The sequence below is a fragment of the Mesoplodon mirus genome (assembly GCF_964341445.2).
Source record: "Mesoplodon mirus genome assembly, chromosome: 6".
In the NCBI taxonomy this organism is placed as follows: Eukaryota; Metazoa; Chordata; class Mammalia; order Artiodactyla; family Ziphiidae; genus Mesoplodon; species Mesoplodon mirus.
Window position 1 is genome coordinate 95908799 of NC_138982.1, and position 20946 is coordinate 95929744.

Genomic DNA, 20946 nt, shown 5'->3' on the forward strand with positions numbered 1-20946 from the left:
GTTGACTACTAAATAAGATAAAGAAGACTTTAAGGAGTACAGAAATAGCAGATGTATAAATTTGTTCCTACCTCTAGGGCTGAGGGAAAGTGAATAAGAAAGGAACTTAAAAACTTATGATAGGGACAGACTCAAGGCTAGGATTCAGACCTCTTTGGATTAAGTATGGGAAAGGGACACTCAGACCCTGTGGCAAGTAAACTTGCTGAAGGGTGTGGGCAACCCTCCAAGTGGAGAAGAAACTTGTGCAACTGTGTGAGCTGTAGCTTGTCCACAGCAGTGCACTGGGTGGCAGAGAAACCTATCAGAGTGTTTGGGTTTCAGCTAGTTCACGAGGGCCTCTGAGGTTAATGTTACCAGGCCATTTCACCAATATTCCAACACCAACATTCTAATCTACTGCCTGTCAGATGGAAAACAGCTCAATCCCTTCATCCTGCCTTAGTTTTGCAATCTTTATCGAGTACCCTCTCTTGGCAAAACTGAACATCAAAATCAGTTGTCCAAAGAGTAATGTCCAGGTCTAGTACAGCAATGCAGGAGAAGAAAGGACTGATCTGCAGCTGGCAGTCAATAAATTGATAACTGTTGCAGTCTACGCTGATGGCTATTCACATTCCATATACACCTTTATACAAATGTTTGAACTTCCATAAAACAACAAAAACAACTTCATGTTTCTACCTAACAAGATGTAGTTATTCTTTGTACAAAGGATGAAATTCTCACCCTCCCCCCAAAGTGAGGGGACACAAAATCTTAATTGCCACTGGGTCCCACCACTGGCTATATTAGTTACTACTCCAATCCAGTCACCATTTCACTGAATATTTGTTACCTAAAAAAATACAAGTTTAACTTTCAATAATTTTTATATTTAACAATGAGGAAAGAGAGAGATGAAAATAAGTAATATGCAGATAGAAATAAATATATATATACATAATAAGTTAAAAAATATAGGCAAAGCTACCAGTCCTCACTCCTATAATTGACTATGAGGCTATATTTGATATCTGCAAATTATTCTCCTGTTACTTATTCCATATTTTATTTGCTTTCAGCCAGAACATCAGTTAGTTGGTGTTCTTTACCAGATGTGATAAACCCTTCATTTCTGCAGGATTTGAGTCCTCAATAGTTCTCCTTTCTTTGGATGCTCTAGCTTTCCAATTACCTTTACTACTGTGCATAAAAGTCTTAAAAGTCCTCTGTGTTTCTATGGTGCAGAAGCAAAACCTTTATCTAGTGGTAATCAGTATTAATCACCTCAGCCATTTAGAGTAACGTTTTTCTGCCTATTAGTTCAGTGGATATGGAGCTCAAATTGTGGGTGGCAAACTTGTTTTCTAATTCAATAGTACCAGTGTTGCCCTCTCACAAAGGAAGCATTCCCCCCTTAAGAATTAAGTCTATTTTACAAGTAGAGCTTAAAGTTGCCAGACAAAAAGTGAAAAGTAATTGAGTAATTTATTAGGAATAATAGTGAGAGAAGACAATCACTTGATCACTCCTTGATTTCCTGATTCCTGTATTCTGTCTAAGGGGTGAAAGAATCATACAACGGTTTCTAATTCAAAGCATAAAATGCATCCTGTAAGGAAGATCCCCATCCTTTCAATATACTGTCTCCCAACTAATGCCATGCTTGAGTCTCCAGTAACCCATTGCTTTAGACCAGCCACTTTTTGGTAATGAGGTACTTGGTAAGTCCATTAATTCCATGGGCATGTTTAAAATCCTCTTGACAAAACTGAGTGCAGAAGCCAATAACTGAGGCCAGTGCATTTCTTGAGCATATACTCTGGACCTCTAGACCTCCTTGAACTCCAGTTTTTTTGTTTCTTTTTTTTTTGAAGAACAATGGTTTTCAACAATAACCAGATAGTCAGTCTAGATCTGTTTTTACTTTTTAAAAAAAAACATTTAAAATTTATCAACTTCAAAAATCTGTTATTCTCCTGATTTGGGGTCTATACTATAAGATGCCCATAGTGTTTCCTTTATCATAATTAATTTGTAGTCTAAATGGTTTTGACACTTCACTTTATAAGCTCCACTTTTTGGTGTTGAGTCTTCATATGAAATAAAAATTGAAATTTGTGTGTGATGGGTCTCATGCTAAGTCATATCTGATTGGCACAAGAAGTATGATTCAGTTGGTATAACCAACATACTACCAGTCCTTGGAAGACACTTGGCAGATAAAGTTACTCAATTACACCCGAACAGGGCATTCTGACCCAATAACTGAAATTAGGTCTCCAGCATTTATGATGTAAATCCTACCATACATAATAATTTTAGTTCTTCCATGACTTATAGGTGGATGGCAAGAATAATATGTTATATACACATACTACAGTTTTATTATATTGCACATATACCTTCTTTGTTATAGTCTTTTTAATTTTCATTTGTTAGAAAATGTAATTTTTTTCAGGGATTCATGAAGTCCTAGCTACTTAAAAGTGATGTTCTTGATTGTATCTTTTACAGATTCCTTCTACAATAGAAATACCATTAAAACTTGATTATTTTAAGTCTATTCCTTCAGCAACGTGTCTAAATCTAGTTATTCTAATCAATAGCAATGACAGCTGTGCACCGTAGAACTGCAAACAGTCTTTCTTTTTATGCTGCATGATTAAATTCTTGTCTGGGATAGTAAAACCGGTTTTATATCATTTTTTGTTGTTGTTTTTTTATAATTTACTTATATATTTATTTTATTTGTGGATGCATTGGGTCTTTGCTGTTGTGCACAGGCTTTCTCTAGTTGTGGAGAGCGGGAGCTACTCTTCGTTGCAGGGCGCGGGCTTTTCATTGCAGTGGCTTCTCTTGTTGCGGAGCATGGACTCTAGGCATGTGGGCTTCAGTAGTTGTGGCACATGGGCTCAGTAGTTGTGGCACACGGGATTAGTTGCTCTGCAGCATGTGGGATCTTCCGGGACCAGGGATCGAACCCGTGTCCCCTGCATTGGCAGGCAGTTTCTTAACCACTGTGCCACCAGGGCCATCCTATATTGGTTTTATATCCAAGTTTGTCTTTGGTATTTTGCCTCACTAGATATTCAAAAAATATATGCAACATTATCTCATTTTTTGCTACCCTGATACTGTTTATTTATGACTTAAGTAATTGGTTTCTTTTGCCACTGAGATACCAATTCTGTCTCAATCAGGTGACTTCTGTGTTCCCAGGTAGAGCTGCTTTACTGATGAAAGAATACAGATCTGATTCTTTATGAGTTATTTATACTTTGGATACACATTGAACTAGCAGCTCCAGTCAACAATCTCATAAATGTTTCCCATGACACAGTAAAGACAAGGGGAAACTTTATGGGAATGTCAGTGCTGAAGATGACTAGTAGCATCTTCACTTTTAAGAGGATAATGTTGACCAGTTACAGATGTCTTGAGAGCAATGAGCAGCATTTAGGAGAATTTTTCCAGATAGAGCATGTCCAGGGAAAGGAGAGTTACTAAGATGTTGTAAGTAGATTTTAAGGGAGAATGAAACTTCAAGATTTAGATTTAAGTGGCTTTGTAGAGTACGCTTTTGAGCTATTGCCAGGCATTTATACCTGCATCAAAGAAAAGTGAAAAAAAATATTTTCAATGATTAAACTAAAAGGAAAGGTAGAGACACATACTAAAGATATGCATACTAAAGCTCCCAAAGTATTACCCTTGTGAATATCTGGGATAAACTGAACCTAAATATTCATATGTGACTTGTCAGTTAGTCTACTGTTCAAGGAATATACACTGTGATTTCCTTACACTATAGCAAATTCATGTGGCACACTTACTCTAATTTCAGTTGCCTATTTCAGAAAAAGGGCAGCAGAAGAAACACATGGGAATATCTGTTTTTAAAAGTAGCTGTATTAATTAGTTATTGCTGAAATAAAAGAAACAAACAAAGAAAAATATGTCTTCGTATCAAACTAACTCAAGAATGAGAGCCTTAGTCATGCCCTTAAAGGATAGTTATGAGTGGCTGACCAAGGCAGGGCTCAGCTTTGCAGCTCGGTTAATTTTGAGCTCTTCCCTTATGAATGTGAGAGTCAGCTGGGGGTCATCTACTTCAGATGGGCAGTTTTGTTCCATGCTGCAGATCTATGGGTTCTGGTCTGCTTGCCATGTCTCTCATCCTCCTTGGATCAGCAGACCAGCCAGGGCACGCTTTTCTCATAGCAATAGCAAGAGTACAGAAGAACACACAGAACCATGTGAGGCTTCTGAACACTTAGATTCAGCTATGGCACCCTGTCAGCGATCACTACATACATGCCTTTAGTCAAAGCAGTCCACATACAGCCAAGTCTAAAGTCAAGAGGCTGAGAAAGGTACCACACCTACACTAAGACCATGCCAAGGGTAAACTCATAATTCAGTTTACCTCAGTAGCCAATGTCAGAAAGGAAGAATTAGTGGCAAGTACAATGATACCTGTATCCAGAAAATGAATCAAGATTTTTCTCAATGATTTAAAAATATGACTAACAGCTCATTAGCCTTTTAAAAAAATTTATCCCAAATAGGTAGCATATTTTACTTTCAGTGGTGACCAGACATAATCAAAAGTCCCAGTATGAAATAAAATATTTTAATAATTCACAAATTTTGCCCCTCCTCTGCTTCAAATTTTTTCATTAAAAGGAGAACTAATGATAAGACACAGAATGTATCAAGTTTGCCCCTGCTATATTTGGGTCATGATTCTTGGAACTCAAAACAATGATTTCTACCCGTAATAGGGCAGAGTGTTTGTATTGCCAACAGCACTGAATTTAGTACTTAGTCATATCACTGTCAGCTTCAATGTACAGAATTTCCAGTGTTGAAAATCACCACATCTCTATCTTCTCTTTCATTCTCACATAATCACTAATAGTATATTATTAGTGATTAATATTATCTCATAGGCTCTTCAATATGTGTCTGAAATCATAATAAACCTTTATAGCACAACACTCTTTTCTATTTATAAATTATTTTTCGGACCTGGGTTCAACACTTTCATTGAAAAAAGCTGTAGATTTTAAGAATGTGTTAATAAAGAGGAAAACAAAAACTAAGGTGATATTTACAGTGAGCATATTCAACTGCAATGTCTGAAAATAGGCTTTATACATTTTTCTTATGGAAACAACCTACAGTATCAGTGTAGGTAAAGGACGGTCATTTATTCAAACTGATAACATGGCACTAATCTGCCTCTTATTTTCCTAAGTTTACAAAAACCTGTTACCTTTTTGAGAACTCATCATTCATTGCTAAGTACATAAGTTATTACCAATCACCTTATTAAATAAAGTTAATGTCACTGAGCAAATTGTGGATCAACTAAGCAGAGACAGGCGAGAAAGTCCACCACAGAAAACATTCATCTCTTTACTCCCATGAGGAGACACAAAATTTAGCAATGCCAGCATTTCTGGTTTGTCTGCTTGTTTTATTTTACACATAAGACCATATTTTGTCATTAAGTCTGGTAACAGAAATTCAGCTTCAGCTTCAGCTTGAGTTGAGAAAACAAGGCATTTGAATGCATTTTCTTCACTCCTTCACTATAATTATGTTGCACTTTGCAAGACCCAAGGTTATAATAAGAAGATGGATGGAAGAAACAAGAGGAAAGGAGTTGGAGAGGAGAAATGTGACAAAGATGTGATAGAAAAGCACCTGGAGAAAGAGAGGTAGAATTAATATTGATAAGATGATTGAAAGGCTGTTTTTCTCTCTTAATTATCTGTGTCAAATTTGTCCTAGCCTAATTTATGAGAAGAGAAGTGAAATGTTAATTCAGGTCTTTATCCCCTGTCCTCTCTGCAGCAAAGACCACTCAGGGCTTTGTCTAGTACCTCTTGCTTCCAGGTATATCCATATTCAACACTGTATATTTAGGTTATGTATAGAGGAAGCATATGCGATTAAATCTAGAGGACAGATAAAAAGATTGATATATCAGGCTATTATTTCAACAAAACTCTATGCTGCCCAGACATTTAATGCTAGCTCAATTGGTTCATTACAACACCATCTCCTTCTACCAAAATTTCAGGAATGTAATACTCAATATCATATTTACATTTTATGTCATTAGAAAACACATGTACTATAAATTGGGAAATATATCTATTAGAAGAATCTGTGGTAATATTATGGAAAACAGAAGAAAATGTGACTATCGGAGTCATATCTGAGTCATATTAGCAGATAATGATAATAAACAGTTGCATCTGTTTTTTTTTGGAACTCAGAGCAATGGCCCTTGCATTTTTTTTAACATCTTTATTGGAGTATAACACACACAATGCTGTGTCAGTTTCTGCTTTACAACAAACTGAATCATCTGTACACATACACACATCCCCATGTTTCCTCCCTCTTGCATCTCCCTCCCACCCTCCCTATCTCACCCCTCTAGGTGGTCAAAAAGCACCGAGTTGATCTTCCTGTGCTAGGTAGCTGCTTCCCACTAGCTATCTATTTTACATTTGGCAGTATATATGTGTCCATGTCACTCCCTCACTTTGTCCCAGCTTACCCTTCCCCCTCCCCGTGTCCTCAAGTCCATTCTCTGCGTCTGCGTCTTTATTCCTGTCCTGCTCCTAGGTTCTTCAGAACCATTTTATTTTTATTTTTTTAGATTCCGTATATATGTGTTAGCATACGGTATTTTTCTCTTGCTTACTTCACTCTATATGACAGTCTCTAGGTCCATCCACCTCACTACAAATAACTAAATTTCGTTTCTTCTTATGGCTGAGTAATATTCCATTGTATATATATGCCACATCTTCTTTATCCATTTATCTGTCGATGGACACTTAGATTGCTTCCATGTCCTGGCTATTGTAAATAGAGCTGCAATGAACATTGTGGTACATGGCTCTTTTTGAATTATGGTTTATTGCATCTGGTTTTGATTTTTAACTTTATGATCCATTCAAGAAACACAAACACACCAAAAAAGTGAAAGAATGTGGAAAAGACTTAATGAATCCAAAGCAAAACAAAATCTGCATCTGTAACCTGTTTTTCAGTTTTCCTGTTAACAGTCAAGATTATATTTGTCATTTTCATCACCAACTGGAATTAAAAATTTTATGGCTGGTTGATGCTTCATAGCTCTTGTTTATGTTTCTGTGGATAGGACTATTCATTTTTAACAAAGTTTTGACCCTGGAACCCATAGCATGGGTCCTGTTACTGGCCTTTGTGTGTGATGATGAAGTAATTTGAATAAACATTATTCATAGGTTACAAAGTGAATGTATTGACCAAAGACAGATCTTGTTCCATTATGTTCATGATCGTACTTGCAACCTTCAGCTTTCAATTTCGTGTGCACATCTGGTTGAGGCTGTAATGCATTCAATTTTTTAATTCATTTTCTGTGATAATTTATCACATAAACTCTTCTTCATTTTTACAGGTTCTTTAAGGAGACATATGATTGACTTTGTTAACATTTCTTTTATTCAAGCGTCCTCAATATCACACACAAATCCACAAGCATCACAGTCTCTTTCCTGGCTCATATTTAAAATTCTTGTGATTCTAATCATCTATGTCACTTTCCTCTTAATTTGTGTTGTGTCCACACTGAACTTACATATCACCTAAGTTGCCTGTGTTGTTTCAAAGTTTAAGGAGTACTGCATAGTTGAATTTAGTCATTTAATCTATTTACATTCATGTTGTTTTACCAAAGGTCTTTGAGGTTGCATAAGAAAATATTATTTCAAGAAAATATTTAAATATATATGCATACATATGTATCTGGTTATTATTTGATGAACATTTTAATTGCAATACTGATGCAAATTAGATTAATTGCAATGAGTTAAAATTAAAATTGTAGCTCATAACTAATGTGTAAATAGTACAAATAGATGTATTTTTTAAATAAACAAAAAACACAACCATCAACAATTATGATTACTTCACACTTAAATGATAAGCTTAAGGAACAAGCCACATGATGAAAAAAGAATGTTATTTGTGAAAAAAATAAACCACATATGTGATTTACCACAACTTAGTAGCTGGAATTTGGAAACTGTATTTCTTTAAAACCACTGAAAGAAACAGAAGTTTCTCATGAGCTGTCAGTCAGTAGATAGACTAATTGAAAAAAATTGTATGTCATTTTTACTTGACTCATCTTGCTTTTGGATTTTCTACTGAGGCTAAAGTATCATACATTTGTTGGTTCCAAGTAGACAGTTTTCTTTTACATACCACTGATTGCTTATACATGAGGAGATTTGTTTTAATCCCACATCTTTAACTTCATATCTATCAATAGTGAATTGGTTAATGTTTCTAAGGTGTTCATTTATTACATTATAGTCAGTCCATTTCACACTAACAGCAATACCATTCAATTTATCATTGTCACTTCAGGCAATGTTTTATAGATGCATTTACCTTAAAAGGTGCATGTAAAACAATGTAGAATAGTGAGATTGCAAGAAATGAAAGGTCATAAGCAATATGGTAACAAACTTTTCCCTGGATTTCCTTTTCAATTTACCTTCTGTTACCCAAGTCCCATACCTGGTAAAATATTTAGAAAGAATCATGTGGCAAAGAAACTGTTATTACTTGTGGGAGGAGATTGCCCCAAGTCTGATAGTACTTTGAATATCTGAACAATATCCCAATGGGTGCTTACCCTGACTGCAGCATTGCCTTTACATCACCATAATAATTTTATTCTGCCACTGAATATTTCTTTAGGTTTATCTCTAAATTACCCATCCTAAGAGCTCAGATCCTTGAATTTGATCTTCTCAGTCTGAGCAAAGAAGGAGCTAACTGTCTAGGTTGAGAATATTGTTTTAAGCCTGTTACAGTTGAGTGTAATGCTTTATGACATTATGAATCTGTCTAGATTCCAGAAGGGTTGTAGAGTGGTTTAAAGTTAAATTATACCATCCTGCAGGCTTCCCTGGTGGTGCAGTGGTTGACAGTCTGCCTGCCAATGCAGGGGACACGGGTTTGTGCCATGGTCTGGGAAGATCCCACATGCCGCAGAGCGGCTGGGCCCGTGAGCCATGGCCGCTAAGCTTGCGCGTCTGGAGTCTGTGCTCCACAACGGGAGAGGCCACAACAGTGAGAGGCCCGCGTACACCCCCCCACCAAAAAATTATACAATCCTCCAACTTTGTTATCCTCACTCAAGACTGCTTTTACTACTCTAGATTTTTTGCATTATCATCTACATTTTGTCTATTTTGCAATTTATATTTTTCTAAAAGCATACTGGAATAATGGGATTGCTTTGGTTCTATAAATTAATTTGGTGAGAACTGATACATTAACAATATTGAGTTTTCTAGTTTTTAGCCTTGCTACAAGTTTCGATTTATTTCATACATTTAATATGTTTTTTAAGCCATTGGGTATATGTAAAATAATTGCTTTAAACTTCTTAACTACTAATCTCAACGTCTGCTTTACCTCAGTGTTGCTTCTCTTGACTCTATTTTCCCTTCTTATAAATCTTATTTTCCTGCTTCTCACATCCACCATTTTAAAAAATATTTCACTTTTTTTAAGGCAGTTGTAGGTTCCCAGCAAAACTAAGAGAAAGTTATGGCAATACCCAAATGCCCACTGCCACCACCCATGCCTAGCTTCTCCCATTATCAACAACCCCCACCAGATTGGTAAATTTGTTACCCAACTCATGAACTTACACTGACATGTAATAATCACCCAAACTGCATAGTTTACACTAGAGTTTACTCTTGATGTTTTACATACTAAGGGTTGGATCATAGGTATAATGACATATTTCCAGTATTATAGTATCATACACAGTGCTTTCACTGGCCTAAAAATCCTATGTTCTGCCTATTCATCCCTCTTCCATCCAACCCTTGGCAATCAATAATTTTTTTACTATCTCCCTAGTTTTGCCTTTTCCAGAATATCATGTAGATGGAATCATATAGTATGTAAACTTTTCATGTTGGCTCCTTCCACTTAGATTTAAGATTCCTCCATGTCTTTTCATGGATACATAGTTCATTTTTTTAAGCAATGAATAATATTCTATTGTATAGATATACTACAGTTTATTTACTCATTTGTATACCAAAGTGCATGTCAGTTACTTCCATGTTTTTGGCAATAATGAATAAAGCTGCTATAAACATTCTATGCAGGCTTTTATGTGAACATAAGTTTTCAACTCCTTTGGATAAACATGAAAGAGTGTGATTGCTGGATCATAAGGTAAGAGTGTGTTTGATTTTGTAAGAAACCACTAAATGTCTTCCAGAGTGGCTATAATTTTGATTCCTACCAGCAATGAATGAATTTCCATTGCTTCACATCCTCATAAACAGTTGGTGTTTTCAGTGTGCTGGATTTTGGTCATTCTGGTAAGTGTATAGTAGTATTTTATTGCTATCCTAATTTGAAATTCCATAATGTAAAACATCTTTTCATATGGTTATTTGCCATTTCTATATCTTCTTTGGTGCGGTGCCTGTTAAGGACTTTGACCCCCTATTTCAATCAAGTTGTCTGTTTCCTTACTGTAGAGTTTTAAGAATTCTTTGTATAATTTGGATAATAGTCCTTTATCTGTGTCTTTTGCAAATATTTTTTCCCAATCTGTCGATTGTCTTTTCATTCTTTTAACATTGTCTTTGGCAGAGCAGAAGTTTTTAATTTTAATGAAGTGCAGCTTATCAATTATTTCTTTCATGGATCATGCATTTGGTGTTTTATCTAAAAAGTCAGCATGATACTCAAGGTCACCTAAGTTTTCATCTATGTTAACTTCTAGGAGTTTTATAGTATTGCATTTTACATTTAGATCTGTGGTTCACTTTGAGTTAACTTTTGTGAATTGTGTAAGGTCTGTGTCTAAATTCTTTTTTTCCTTTTTTTTTGTATGTAGGTATCAAGTTGCTCCAGCATCATTTGTTGAAGGACTATGTTTGCTCTATTGTATTGCCTTTGCTTCTTTATCAAAGTTCAGCTCATTATATTTAGGGGGGTCTACTTCCAGGCTCACTATTGTGTTCCATTGATCTGTCTTTTCTTTTGCCAATACCACACTGTTTTGATCACAGTAGCTTATAGTATGTCTTTAATCCAGGTGATATCAGTCCTCAGACATTGTTCTACTTCAATATTTTTCTATTCCTTCAATATTGTGTTGGCTATTCTGGGTCTTTTGCCTCTCCATATAAACTTTAGAAATCAGTTTGTCAACATTCATAAAATAATTTGCTGGGATTTTGATTGGTTGCTATAGATCAAGTTGGGAAGAACTGACATCTTGACATTATTGAATCTTCCTATCCATGAACATGCAGTGTCTCTCCATTTATTTCTCTGATTTCATTCATTAAGAGTTTTGTGGTTTTCTTCATATAAATCTCCTATGTATTTTGTTAGATTTATACCTAAGTGTTTCATTTCAGGGGTTACTAACATAAATAGTATTGTGTTTTTAATTTCAAAATCCACTTGTTCATTGTTGATATACAGGATAATGATTGATTTTTGCATATTAACTTTGTATCCTGAAACTTTGCTATTTTTTGTTTTCAGTTTCAGCTCTAATTATTATTTCTTTTATTCTTCTTACTTTGGATTTAATTTGCTCTTCTTTTTCTAGTTTCTTAAGGTGGGAATTTAGATGATTGATTACAGATCTTTCTGTGTTAATATATGCATGTAATACTATAAATATCCCTGTCAGCACTGCATTTGTTGCATCTCACAAATTTGGTAAGTTGTGCTTTCGTTTTCATTTATTTATTTCAAAATATTAAAACAATTTTTGACATTTCTATTTTGGTCATGTGTTATTTAGAAGTGTCTTGTTTAATCTTCAAGTATTTTCTAGTTATTTTTTGTTATGGTTTTCTAATTTAAATCTATTGTGGACTGAGAACAGACATTGTTTGTATTTCTATACTTTTAAATTTGTTAAGGTGTGTTTTATGGCTGAGAATGTGGTCTATCTTGGTGAATGTCCAATGTGAGTTTGAGAAGAATGTGTATTTTGATGCTGTTGGATGAATACTCTATAAATGTCAATTATATCCAAATGATTATTGGTGTTAAGTTCAACTACATTCTTACTGCTTTTCTGCCTGATGGATCTAACCATTTCTAATAGAGGGGTGTTGAAGTCTCCAACCATGATAGTGGATTACTTTATCTCTCTTTGCAATTCTTTCATTTTTTGCATCATTTAATTTGACACTCTTATTGTTAAGTACATACATGTGAAGGATTATTGCTATGCCTTTTTTGGAGAATTTATTTTATCTTTCTATGATGCTCATACATATATCTAATAACTTTTCATCCGTTTGTCTGAAATTACTATAGCCACTCATGCATTCTTTTGATTTGTGTTAGCATAGTATATTTTTTCATCAATTCACATTTAATGCATATTTATCTTTATATTTAAAGTAGGTTTCTTGTAGGCAACTTACAGTTGGTGCTTGTGTTTTTATCCACTCTGAATCTGGCATTTAAATGCTACATTTAGACCACTGACATTCAGTGTGATTACTTATTTTGTTGAATTAATATCTACCATATTTGTTACTGTTTTCTTTTTGTTCCCCTTGATCATTGTTCCTACTTTTGTGTTCCACTATTTTTCTGCCTTTTGTGGTTTTATTTGAGCTTTTTATGATTCTAATTTTTCTTCTTTCTCAGCATATGATTTATATTTCATTTTTTACTTTTTACTGGTTGCCCTAGAGTTTGCAAAATACATTTACAACTGACCCTTTAACAAAGCGGGGGTTAGGGGGCGCCAATCCTCCCCTGTCCCTCACAGTTGAGAATCAGCAGTTGGTCCCCCATATCCATGGTTCTACATCTGCATGTTCAACCAACTGTGGATTGTGGAGTACTGTAGTATGTACTTATTGAAAAAAATCTGGGTATATATGGACCCACACAGTTCAAACCCATGTTGTTCATATGTCAACTGTAATTCAAGTCCTCTTTCAAATAACACTACATTGTTTCATAAGTAGTGTTCCCATAATAACAAAATAACCCTAATTTCTCCCTCTTGTTCCTTTCATCATTGTTGTCATTCATTTCACTTATATTAAGCATACAGAACCATATATGTATATAAATACACACACATATATGATATATATATAAGTGTACAAATTTTAATACATTGTTGTCATTATTATTTTGAACAAACTGTTATCTGTTAAATCAATTAAGAATAAGAAAAATAAAATTTTTGATTTTACCTTCACCTATTTCTCTCTAATGCTCTTTTGTGTGTGTGTGGACCTGAGTTTCTGACCTATATTATTTTCCTTATTTCTAAAGAATTTCATTTAATGTTTATTGAAAAGCTGGTCTGGCAACAAATACCCTCAGTTTTTATTTGTCTGAGAGAGTATTTCTCTTTTACTTTTGAAAAATACTTTCAAGGGACAGAAATCCTGGTTGGTGGTTTTCCTCTCTTGGCACTTTAAATATTCCACTGTACTCTCCTCTTGCTTGCATAGTTTTTGAGAAGTCAAATGTAATTGTTGCCTTTGTTCTTCTACAGGTGAGGTGTGTTTTCCTATGGCTTCTTTCAGTATTTTTTCTTTCTTTGATTTTCTGTAATTTTAAAATGATATGCAGAGGTGTAGTTTTTTTTTGGTATTTATCATGAGTTGGATATTTCTCTTCTCCCAGGTCATTTAGACTCTGATAATATCTCAGCAGAATTAGCTCAGACTTTTCCACACTAAGCCTCCAGCTATTCATCAATTACTACTCAGGTTTTCCAACCCAGGCATAGGTTCCTGCAGAGGTTTCCACTCATATATCTCTGCTTCAATAAACCATGACTCCCAGTATTCACCTATCTCCCCAGTCTTGGTGCCAGCAGTTTGCCCCATATATTCCCTCTCTTAAGGATGCAAGAAGAGTCATTGATTTTTCAGTTTGTTACGTTTTTTACTTGTTGTTAGGAGGGAGTGGTGACCTCCAAGCTCCTTATACGTGAAACTAGAAACTTTTTTTTCTCTTTTTACTGATTTTTAATTGTATGCTAGATATTGTGGATATTATAGTTACCTTAAAATGTGTTGTTTTAGCTCACAGGCAGTTCCTTAACTCATGCATCAGATTCATCTTTACGAAAAGATTTTTTTTAAGTTATCTTAAGACAGATATAAAGTATACAAAGCTAGACTAGACCTTCTCATAAAGGATGACTTTCTAGCATGTAAACTTATTGTCCTGGATGTGCAATAAGCTTTCTTTCATCTAGCTACTTAGAAGTCCTGTGTCTCTCACACATATATGACCTTTAGAGTCTCCATCCAACTCAGAGATCAACAGCTACTGTGCCCTGCCAGGCCTATAGAATCTTGGCCAGTATAAGTACAGCTTAATATTTTTCTGAAGATGATGTAACATTATTACATTTGGGGAATTTCTGCTTTGCGTATCTTCCTTCTTTTTGATACTCTTTCCTTTGAATTCCTATTGCCAGAGCAGACCCATACTCTGCTCATGGAATTCCTATGTTCTACTTGGATTAAACCTCACACTTCATTCTGATTGGATTTCCAGGCAGAAGCCAGGGTAAGCCTAAATCTCATCTTGCATTCGTTGACCTGAAACAATAGACTACCAGATATTTCCCCAGCAAAGATGGGTTTATTCAGGAGCAGAAGAGAACTGCAATTTGAGGTCAGCAACCATTCCAAGCCACTTGCAAGTCCCAGTATGGCAAGGGAAGGAGAACACATTTATAGATGAGAAAAGGAAGTTGGGAGGGCTATAGTAAACAGAGTCCATGGCTTTTCATTAGCTAAGTCCTTTCCAGGAAAGAACAGGCATCTTTCTTCTTCCTGTTGGGCTCTGTTATCATTGCAGGGCATGAGAGCTTCCCCTTCTGGTCTTCTGACTCTATTTAATTGAGGTTTCTGTTTATTAATTTTCTAAACATTTTCCTGTTAAAAGAGATCACAGCTTTGTGCTGATAGTTGCACAATGTTTGAAAATTAGTGACTCATTTGTTTTATCTAGTTCTCTAATTTACTATGAGAGTGATAGCTCCTTACTGGTTGCCCTATCATGGCCAGAAGAATAATTAAGCTATTTTATTGATCCAAGACTTATTTCTAATATTTATTATTAGAAATTGGCTAGTATAAAATATGATTAAAAGCATAATACAATATAACTAAAATTCCATTTTGTGATGAAGCATCTACAACTACATCAAAATCACAGCAAATCTTTTAATCTAGATCAAAATATTACTTCCAAAGAACCGTAAACAACAACAAAACAAGTCAATCTGAAAGCCCTTTCTAGTAATACTTGTCTCAAAGCTTTATTGATATTAGTTCTCAAGAGATCAATCTCTTTTAAGAGAGTTCATTCTTCATTGATTGATTGTTAAAATCCCCACTATCTAGAAAAAATAAAAGATATTTCCAGAGAAAATTGTTGAAGTTTATAGTAATGTAGCCACCTCCCAGATCATACAGTCTCTTCATTTTACCAAAGAAACCTCTTGTTATGGTTAAATTATTAGTGCCAAGACCAATTTAAAAAGCTATTTCTGAAATGAATGGATTGGTATGCAATTACCTTCCGAGTTAGATCATTCCAATATTTTAAACCACATGGATGAGATCATTAAAAAGCTACTGACAGAGAGAAAAAATTCAAGCAGCTTGAATATTTATGCTTGAAACAGCATTAATATTTATCCTTCCACATTCCTTAAATCTTGGTGAGTCAATGCCAACTCCCAATCAAAGTATACATAGGCAGGACAAAAATGTCAATCACTTCTTTTTTTTTCCCCCATGATTTGTTTATTTATTTTTTTACTTTTTTAAAGATTTATTTATTTATATTATTTTATGTTTGGCTGCGTTGGGTCTTAGTTGCGGCATGCAGGATCTTTGTCGAGGAGTGCAGGATCTTTTGTTGCAGTGCGTGGGCTTCTCTTTAGTTGTGGCGAGTGGGTTTTCTCTTCTCTAGTTGTGGTGTGCAGGCTCCAGAGCACGTGGGCTCTGTAGTTTGTGGCACACCATCTCTCTAGTTGAAGCGCATGAGCTCAGTAGTTGTGGCGGTGTGTGGGCTTAGTTGCCCCGCAGCATGTGGGATCTTAGTTCCCTGACCAGGGATTGAACCTGTGTCCCCCGCATTGTAAGGCAGATTCTTTACCACTGGACCACTAAGGAAGTCCTAATTTGTTTATTTTATAACTGGAAGTTAAAAATGTCAATCATTTCTGTTTGTTCATTTTTAAATCTCTACACAAGCAGGGATATAAGATATCCAATTTTGATAATATAAAACATTATATTAAGGTTAAAATAAGAATATACAAGTTGGATCTACTAGAAATATAACCCTGTACTTTTATTTTTTTTAATTTACTTATTTGTTTTTATTTTTGGCTATGTTGGGTCTTCATTGCTGTGTGCAGGCTTTCTCTAGTTGCAGCAATCGGGGGCTGCTCTTCGTTGTGGTGCGTGGGCTTCTCATTGTCGTGGCTTCTCTTGTTGCAGAGCATGGTCTCTAGGCACACGGGCTTCAGCAGTTGTGGCACACAGGATCAGTAGTTGTGGCTCACGGGCTCTAGAGCTCAGGCTCAGTAGTTGTGGTGCATGATCTTAGTTGCTCCCCGGCATGTGGGATCTTGCCGGACCAGGGATCAAATCCATGTACCCTGCATTGGCAGGCAGATTCTTAACCACTGCACCAGCAGGTAAGCCCTAACCCTGTAATTTTAGAATTATTTGGAAATATGCTTTGTTACAAAGCAATTTCCAATCTCCTAGAGAATTAGAAAATAAAGCAGTAGTAAAATATGTAGGAGAGAAAAAAATAATTTTTCCTTTACCCTTCTGAGTTCTTGGCTATGACCCTTTAATAAAAGACAGGTTAACAAAGAAAAAAACAAACAGAAGTTTATTAACATGTATACTTTATCTATACATGGAAGATACCCAAGGAAAATGAATAACTCTCCCAGGTGGCCTAAGCCACCACCTTAAATACCATCTTTAGCTAAAGACAAAAGAAAAGTTGTGTGTGTGTGTGTGTGTGTGTGTGTGTGTGTGTGTGTGTGTGTGTGTGTGTGTGTGGTGGAGGGAGAGTGCAGTGATGGGATATTACCAGATAAAGCAAGGGAAATAAGGGTAAGGTCTGTTGTGCAGAATTAAGTCTGTGCTTCCTCCATTATGATAAGAGTTCCTGGTGATATAGAGCATCCTTCTCTTTCTGGTACAGAAAGAGTAACAACACTACAAATGGAGTTGTCCTTTATAAATATAAATATATGTTACAAAAAGGGTAACTTCTAGTCTGTTTTCTGAGCTTCTCCTGAGTCTGCTGCTTTTCAAAATAATCAGCATAAAATAATTCCTATGCTAAGGAGACATTTTTTAGGGTTGCATATTCTCCTACCCTTCAAATACAACAAAAAGCAAAAATGATTTCATCTATAAATGCCCTATATCTCATACCATATTAATATTGTTAATTGAAAAAAGAGGAAAATTAATTGAGATATTATTGATGACATTGTACTGAATATTTTAATGGATGATCTCTTTATATTTCTACCTATGCTTATTATAGATAATAAGCAACTAAGACCTTCTCAAAACGTCTATTCTCCTCTTACTATTACTTTCTCTTTTTGAGCCAGGAATTATTTTTTCTTTCTTATATTCTTCATTCAGAGGAATTGGAAATCTGTACAGCACCACAGTCACTAACCAATATAAGCACAGTAAAGTCTCCTGGAAAAAAATACCTTCTATGCCTCATTGACTTTGTTAGAAGATAAAATGAGGCATATTAAAAATTTTAAGAGTTTGAGAAAAATTGATTCTAATTGGGCAGCAGTCAATCTAGCAGATACAAAGGAACTCTGAGGAGCTGTACAAAATGAAAGACTTTTATAGGCAGAAGGATGTAGGAAAAAGAAAGTTATACTAGGCAAAAAAGCAGGTTGGTTATTGTAAAATTATTTTCCTTTAGGGAATAGCAGAGGTCTATTAGACGGATTATCTATCTAGTGCTAATCAGATGATACCTGATTGACTGGTTTAAGATTCCATTTCTGGAAAGCCAAAACTAATTAAGTCTTGGTTTGGTGATGTCAGGCTTAGTGTAAGTGACTGCATATTAGGCCTGTTATCTTGTTTTTAACAACTTACATCTAGTCCATGACTCTATTTGGTTAAGTGTTTAGAATATCTACTTTTCTTTGAGTAGTTTTCTTTACAGGGACTTGATATATAAATATCTCAGGTCAAATTATAGGGCAATGTTGCTCTAGCAGCAAATAAGTAGTTGATAACTTTTATGTAACCTTCTTAACAATACTTGTATACCTTGGCCCTGGGTTGAGGAAGAATGTAGTGAGGTCATCACTCTAGTCCAGCTCTGAGTCCTCATTTTATGAATGGCTAAAAAGCTCCTTTGAAACTATCTTTCAGGCTATCCTTTCATAAATGATTCAGCTCTCTTCTAATGCATGTAAAACTTAATTCAGGGTTTTAAATTAAAGGGCAATGACTAAAACTTCTCACTTTCTCCTCTCATAGATTTTTCATAATTTTCCCTTTTAAATTTCTCTACATCTTAGTTTTCTCCAGTCCCAGAAATGCTCTTGATCATTAGAATACACACAGTACATTTGAGAGGTGAAAGGAATGTGGGGTAGAATTGCTTTGTCAGGGAGGAAAACTCCTCTACCCTTCTAGGTTCTTCTGGCTGGTCTAAGAATTAAATTGATATAAGACATATTAAGAGAAGAAAATGAAAATTTTAATGACTATATACATGGGAGAGACCCAGGAAAATTGAGTAACTTACCAAAATGACTGAAGCCCTCACCTCAAATAAACACCATCTTCAGCTAAAGACAAAAGAGGATGTTTGGGGTAGTGGCTTAGGACTTCAAAGGGGAGGAAGACAATTCACATGGAGATGGAAAAGCGAATGCTTGGTAAACAAATGTTTGCTGCACCATATAGAAACGATGGGACACAGAGAGGAATTTTAACAGACTTTGCTATGTTCCTTCCTCTCTACCACAATTAGTTCATATCATACTGTAGTTATCTCTGGTGATAGATAACTATCCTGGAACAGGTCCTCTATCTAATTTCTTTTAGGCAGTTAGGGGGAAAGTCAAATGCTCTTCCTGAGTCTTCTGGGCCTTGACTGTTTCCAGCTTGAAATAATCCCCATGCCAAAGAGACACATTTTGGGGTGGCAAATTTTGTTCCACTACAGTCTACTAGCTTTTCCTGCTCGTAATTGAAGAATGATGACAATAGGAAAGGGTAGTGAGGTCTTCCTAAGACATGAAAAAACATTCCTGCCAGTGATAACAAGGGACATTTTTAGGATTGTGCTCCAAAGGGAAAAATAAAAATGGAGATAGAATCCTAAAAGAGGGCAAAAAGAAGACAGAAATAATAAATGATGAAAATGAAAGGGGCTGTGATTCCACCTCCTGCATGAAGCTTTCTCCAAGTTACAAGTAGTTCTTTCTCAATTACCACAGCACGTTGCTTTTTTCTTTCATATACTTCACTAATTCCAGTTTGGTTTATGGTATGGTTATTTTCAAGTTCCCCTCCCTATTAGAATGTAATTTGTTTAAGTATTATATCTACAGTATTAATCTTTCTGCCTCCTTTCCCATCACATGTGATAGAATTCAACAAATTTTGTTGACCTAAGGTGAAATATGTGCAGGTTCATAGACAGTAGGACACAATAAAGTAACATCAGAAACCCTGGTGTTTATTCTTATAAAGATAATTTTTTAAAATTATTTTAATAGAACTCATTGTTAGTAATAAAAAAAGTTACATGTTTAAAACAAAATAGTCAAAGATGATGCCTCCACCAGGTCTTGTAACACCACTAACATTTTTGTATACCTTTTTTCAGATCAGGTGCCAAAAAAAAGAGAACTTATACATAGACACATATATACATTTTGGGATCTGGACAGTCCAGTCACAACAACGTTTACTATTCATTAGAGCTGTTAGGTAGTCAGTCAGACATTAGCAGCAAGGAGGTGACAGTGGTGAGAAAGACAAGAAGAGATCGAGTCACACCTAGCCATCTGGGGACTCTCCCTTGACCCCACCCAGAATGGGTGAAACTATGGTCCTTTGGTGGGCAGCTTATCCTGATAATGAGGGGACAGTAACACGAGGGGACTTACTTGGGCTGCGCATGCCCAGACCAGACAGGCAAATAACCTATAGTAAACCCAAACTCATTATACCATAATTATAATAAAATCTACTTGTGGTTTTGTCCCACCCCCCACAGTGGGCATTTCTTAGAGATTCAAGAGTGAGAGCGTGTGCAGCAGTAAGCTTGTTACATAACTCGGGGCTGTCAATCAAATAATGATCACCTGTCACCCCCTGCTCCTTAAAAGCGCCCTTAAGCCTGCCTGTACAGGAAGGCTGCTTTCAATTCACAGAAACAGCCCGCTCTCTCTCTCTCTCTGAGAGTGTACCTTGCTTCGATAAACTTTGCTTTGGGCTTGCTTCACTTCGCTGAAACAGCCCACTCTCAGAAGCAGCCCGCTCTCTCTCGCTCTCTCTCCCACTCTGAGAGTGTACCCATGCTTTAATAAACTTTGCTTTGTGCTTAAGCCTATCCTGGTGGTTTGCAATTCTTTGCTTACTATCATGGAACTGTGATTGCTGGTCCGAGCCTTCCATTGACCTCCTTGGTTGAAGCTATTTTGTTATAACTCACGTCCACCCAGTGACAGAGCCGTATGATAAATCTTATTATCAGACACTTAAATTCCTTCTCTAAAAATTATCTTGTTTAGACTTTTCCTTTCATGACAACATCCACCGATCTTGCTTTTTCTTTTTTATTTTCCTT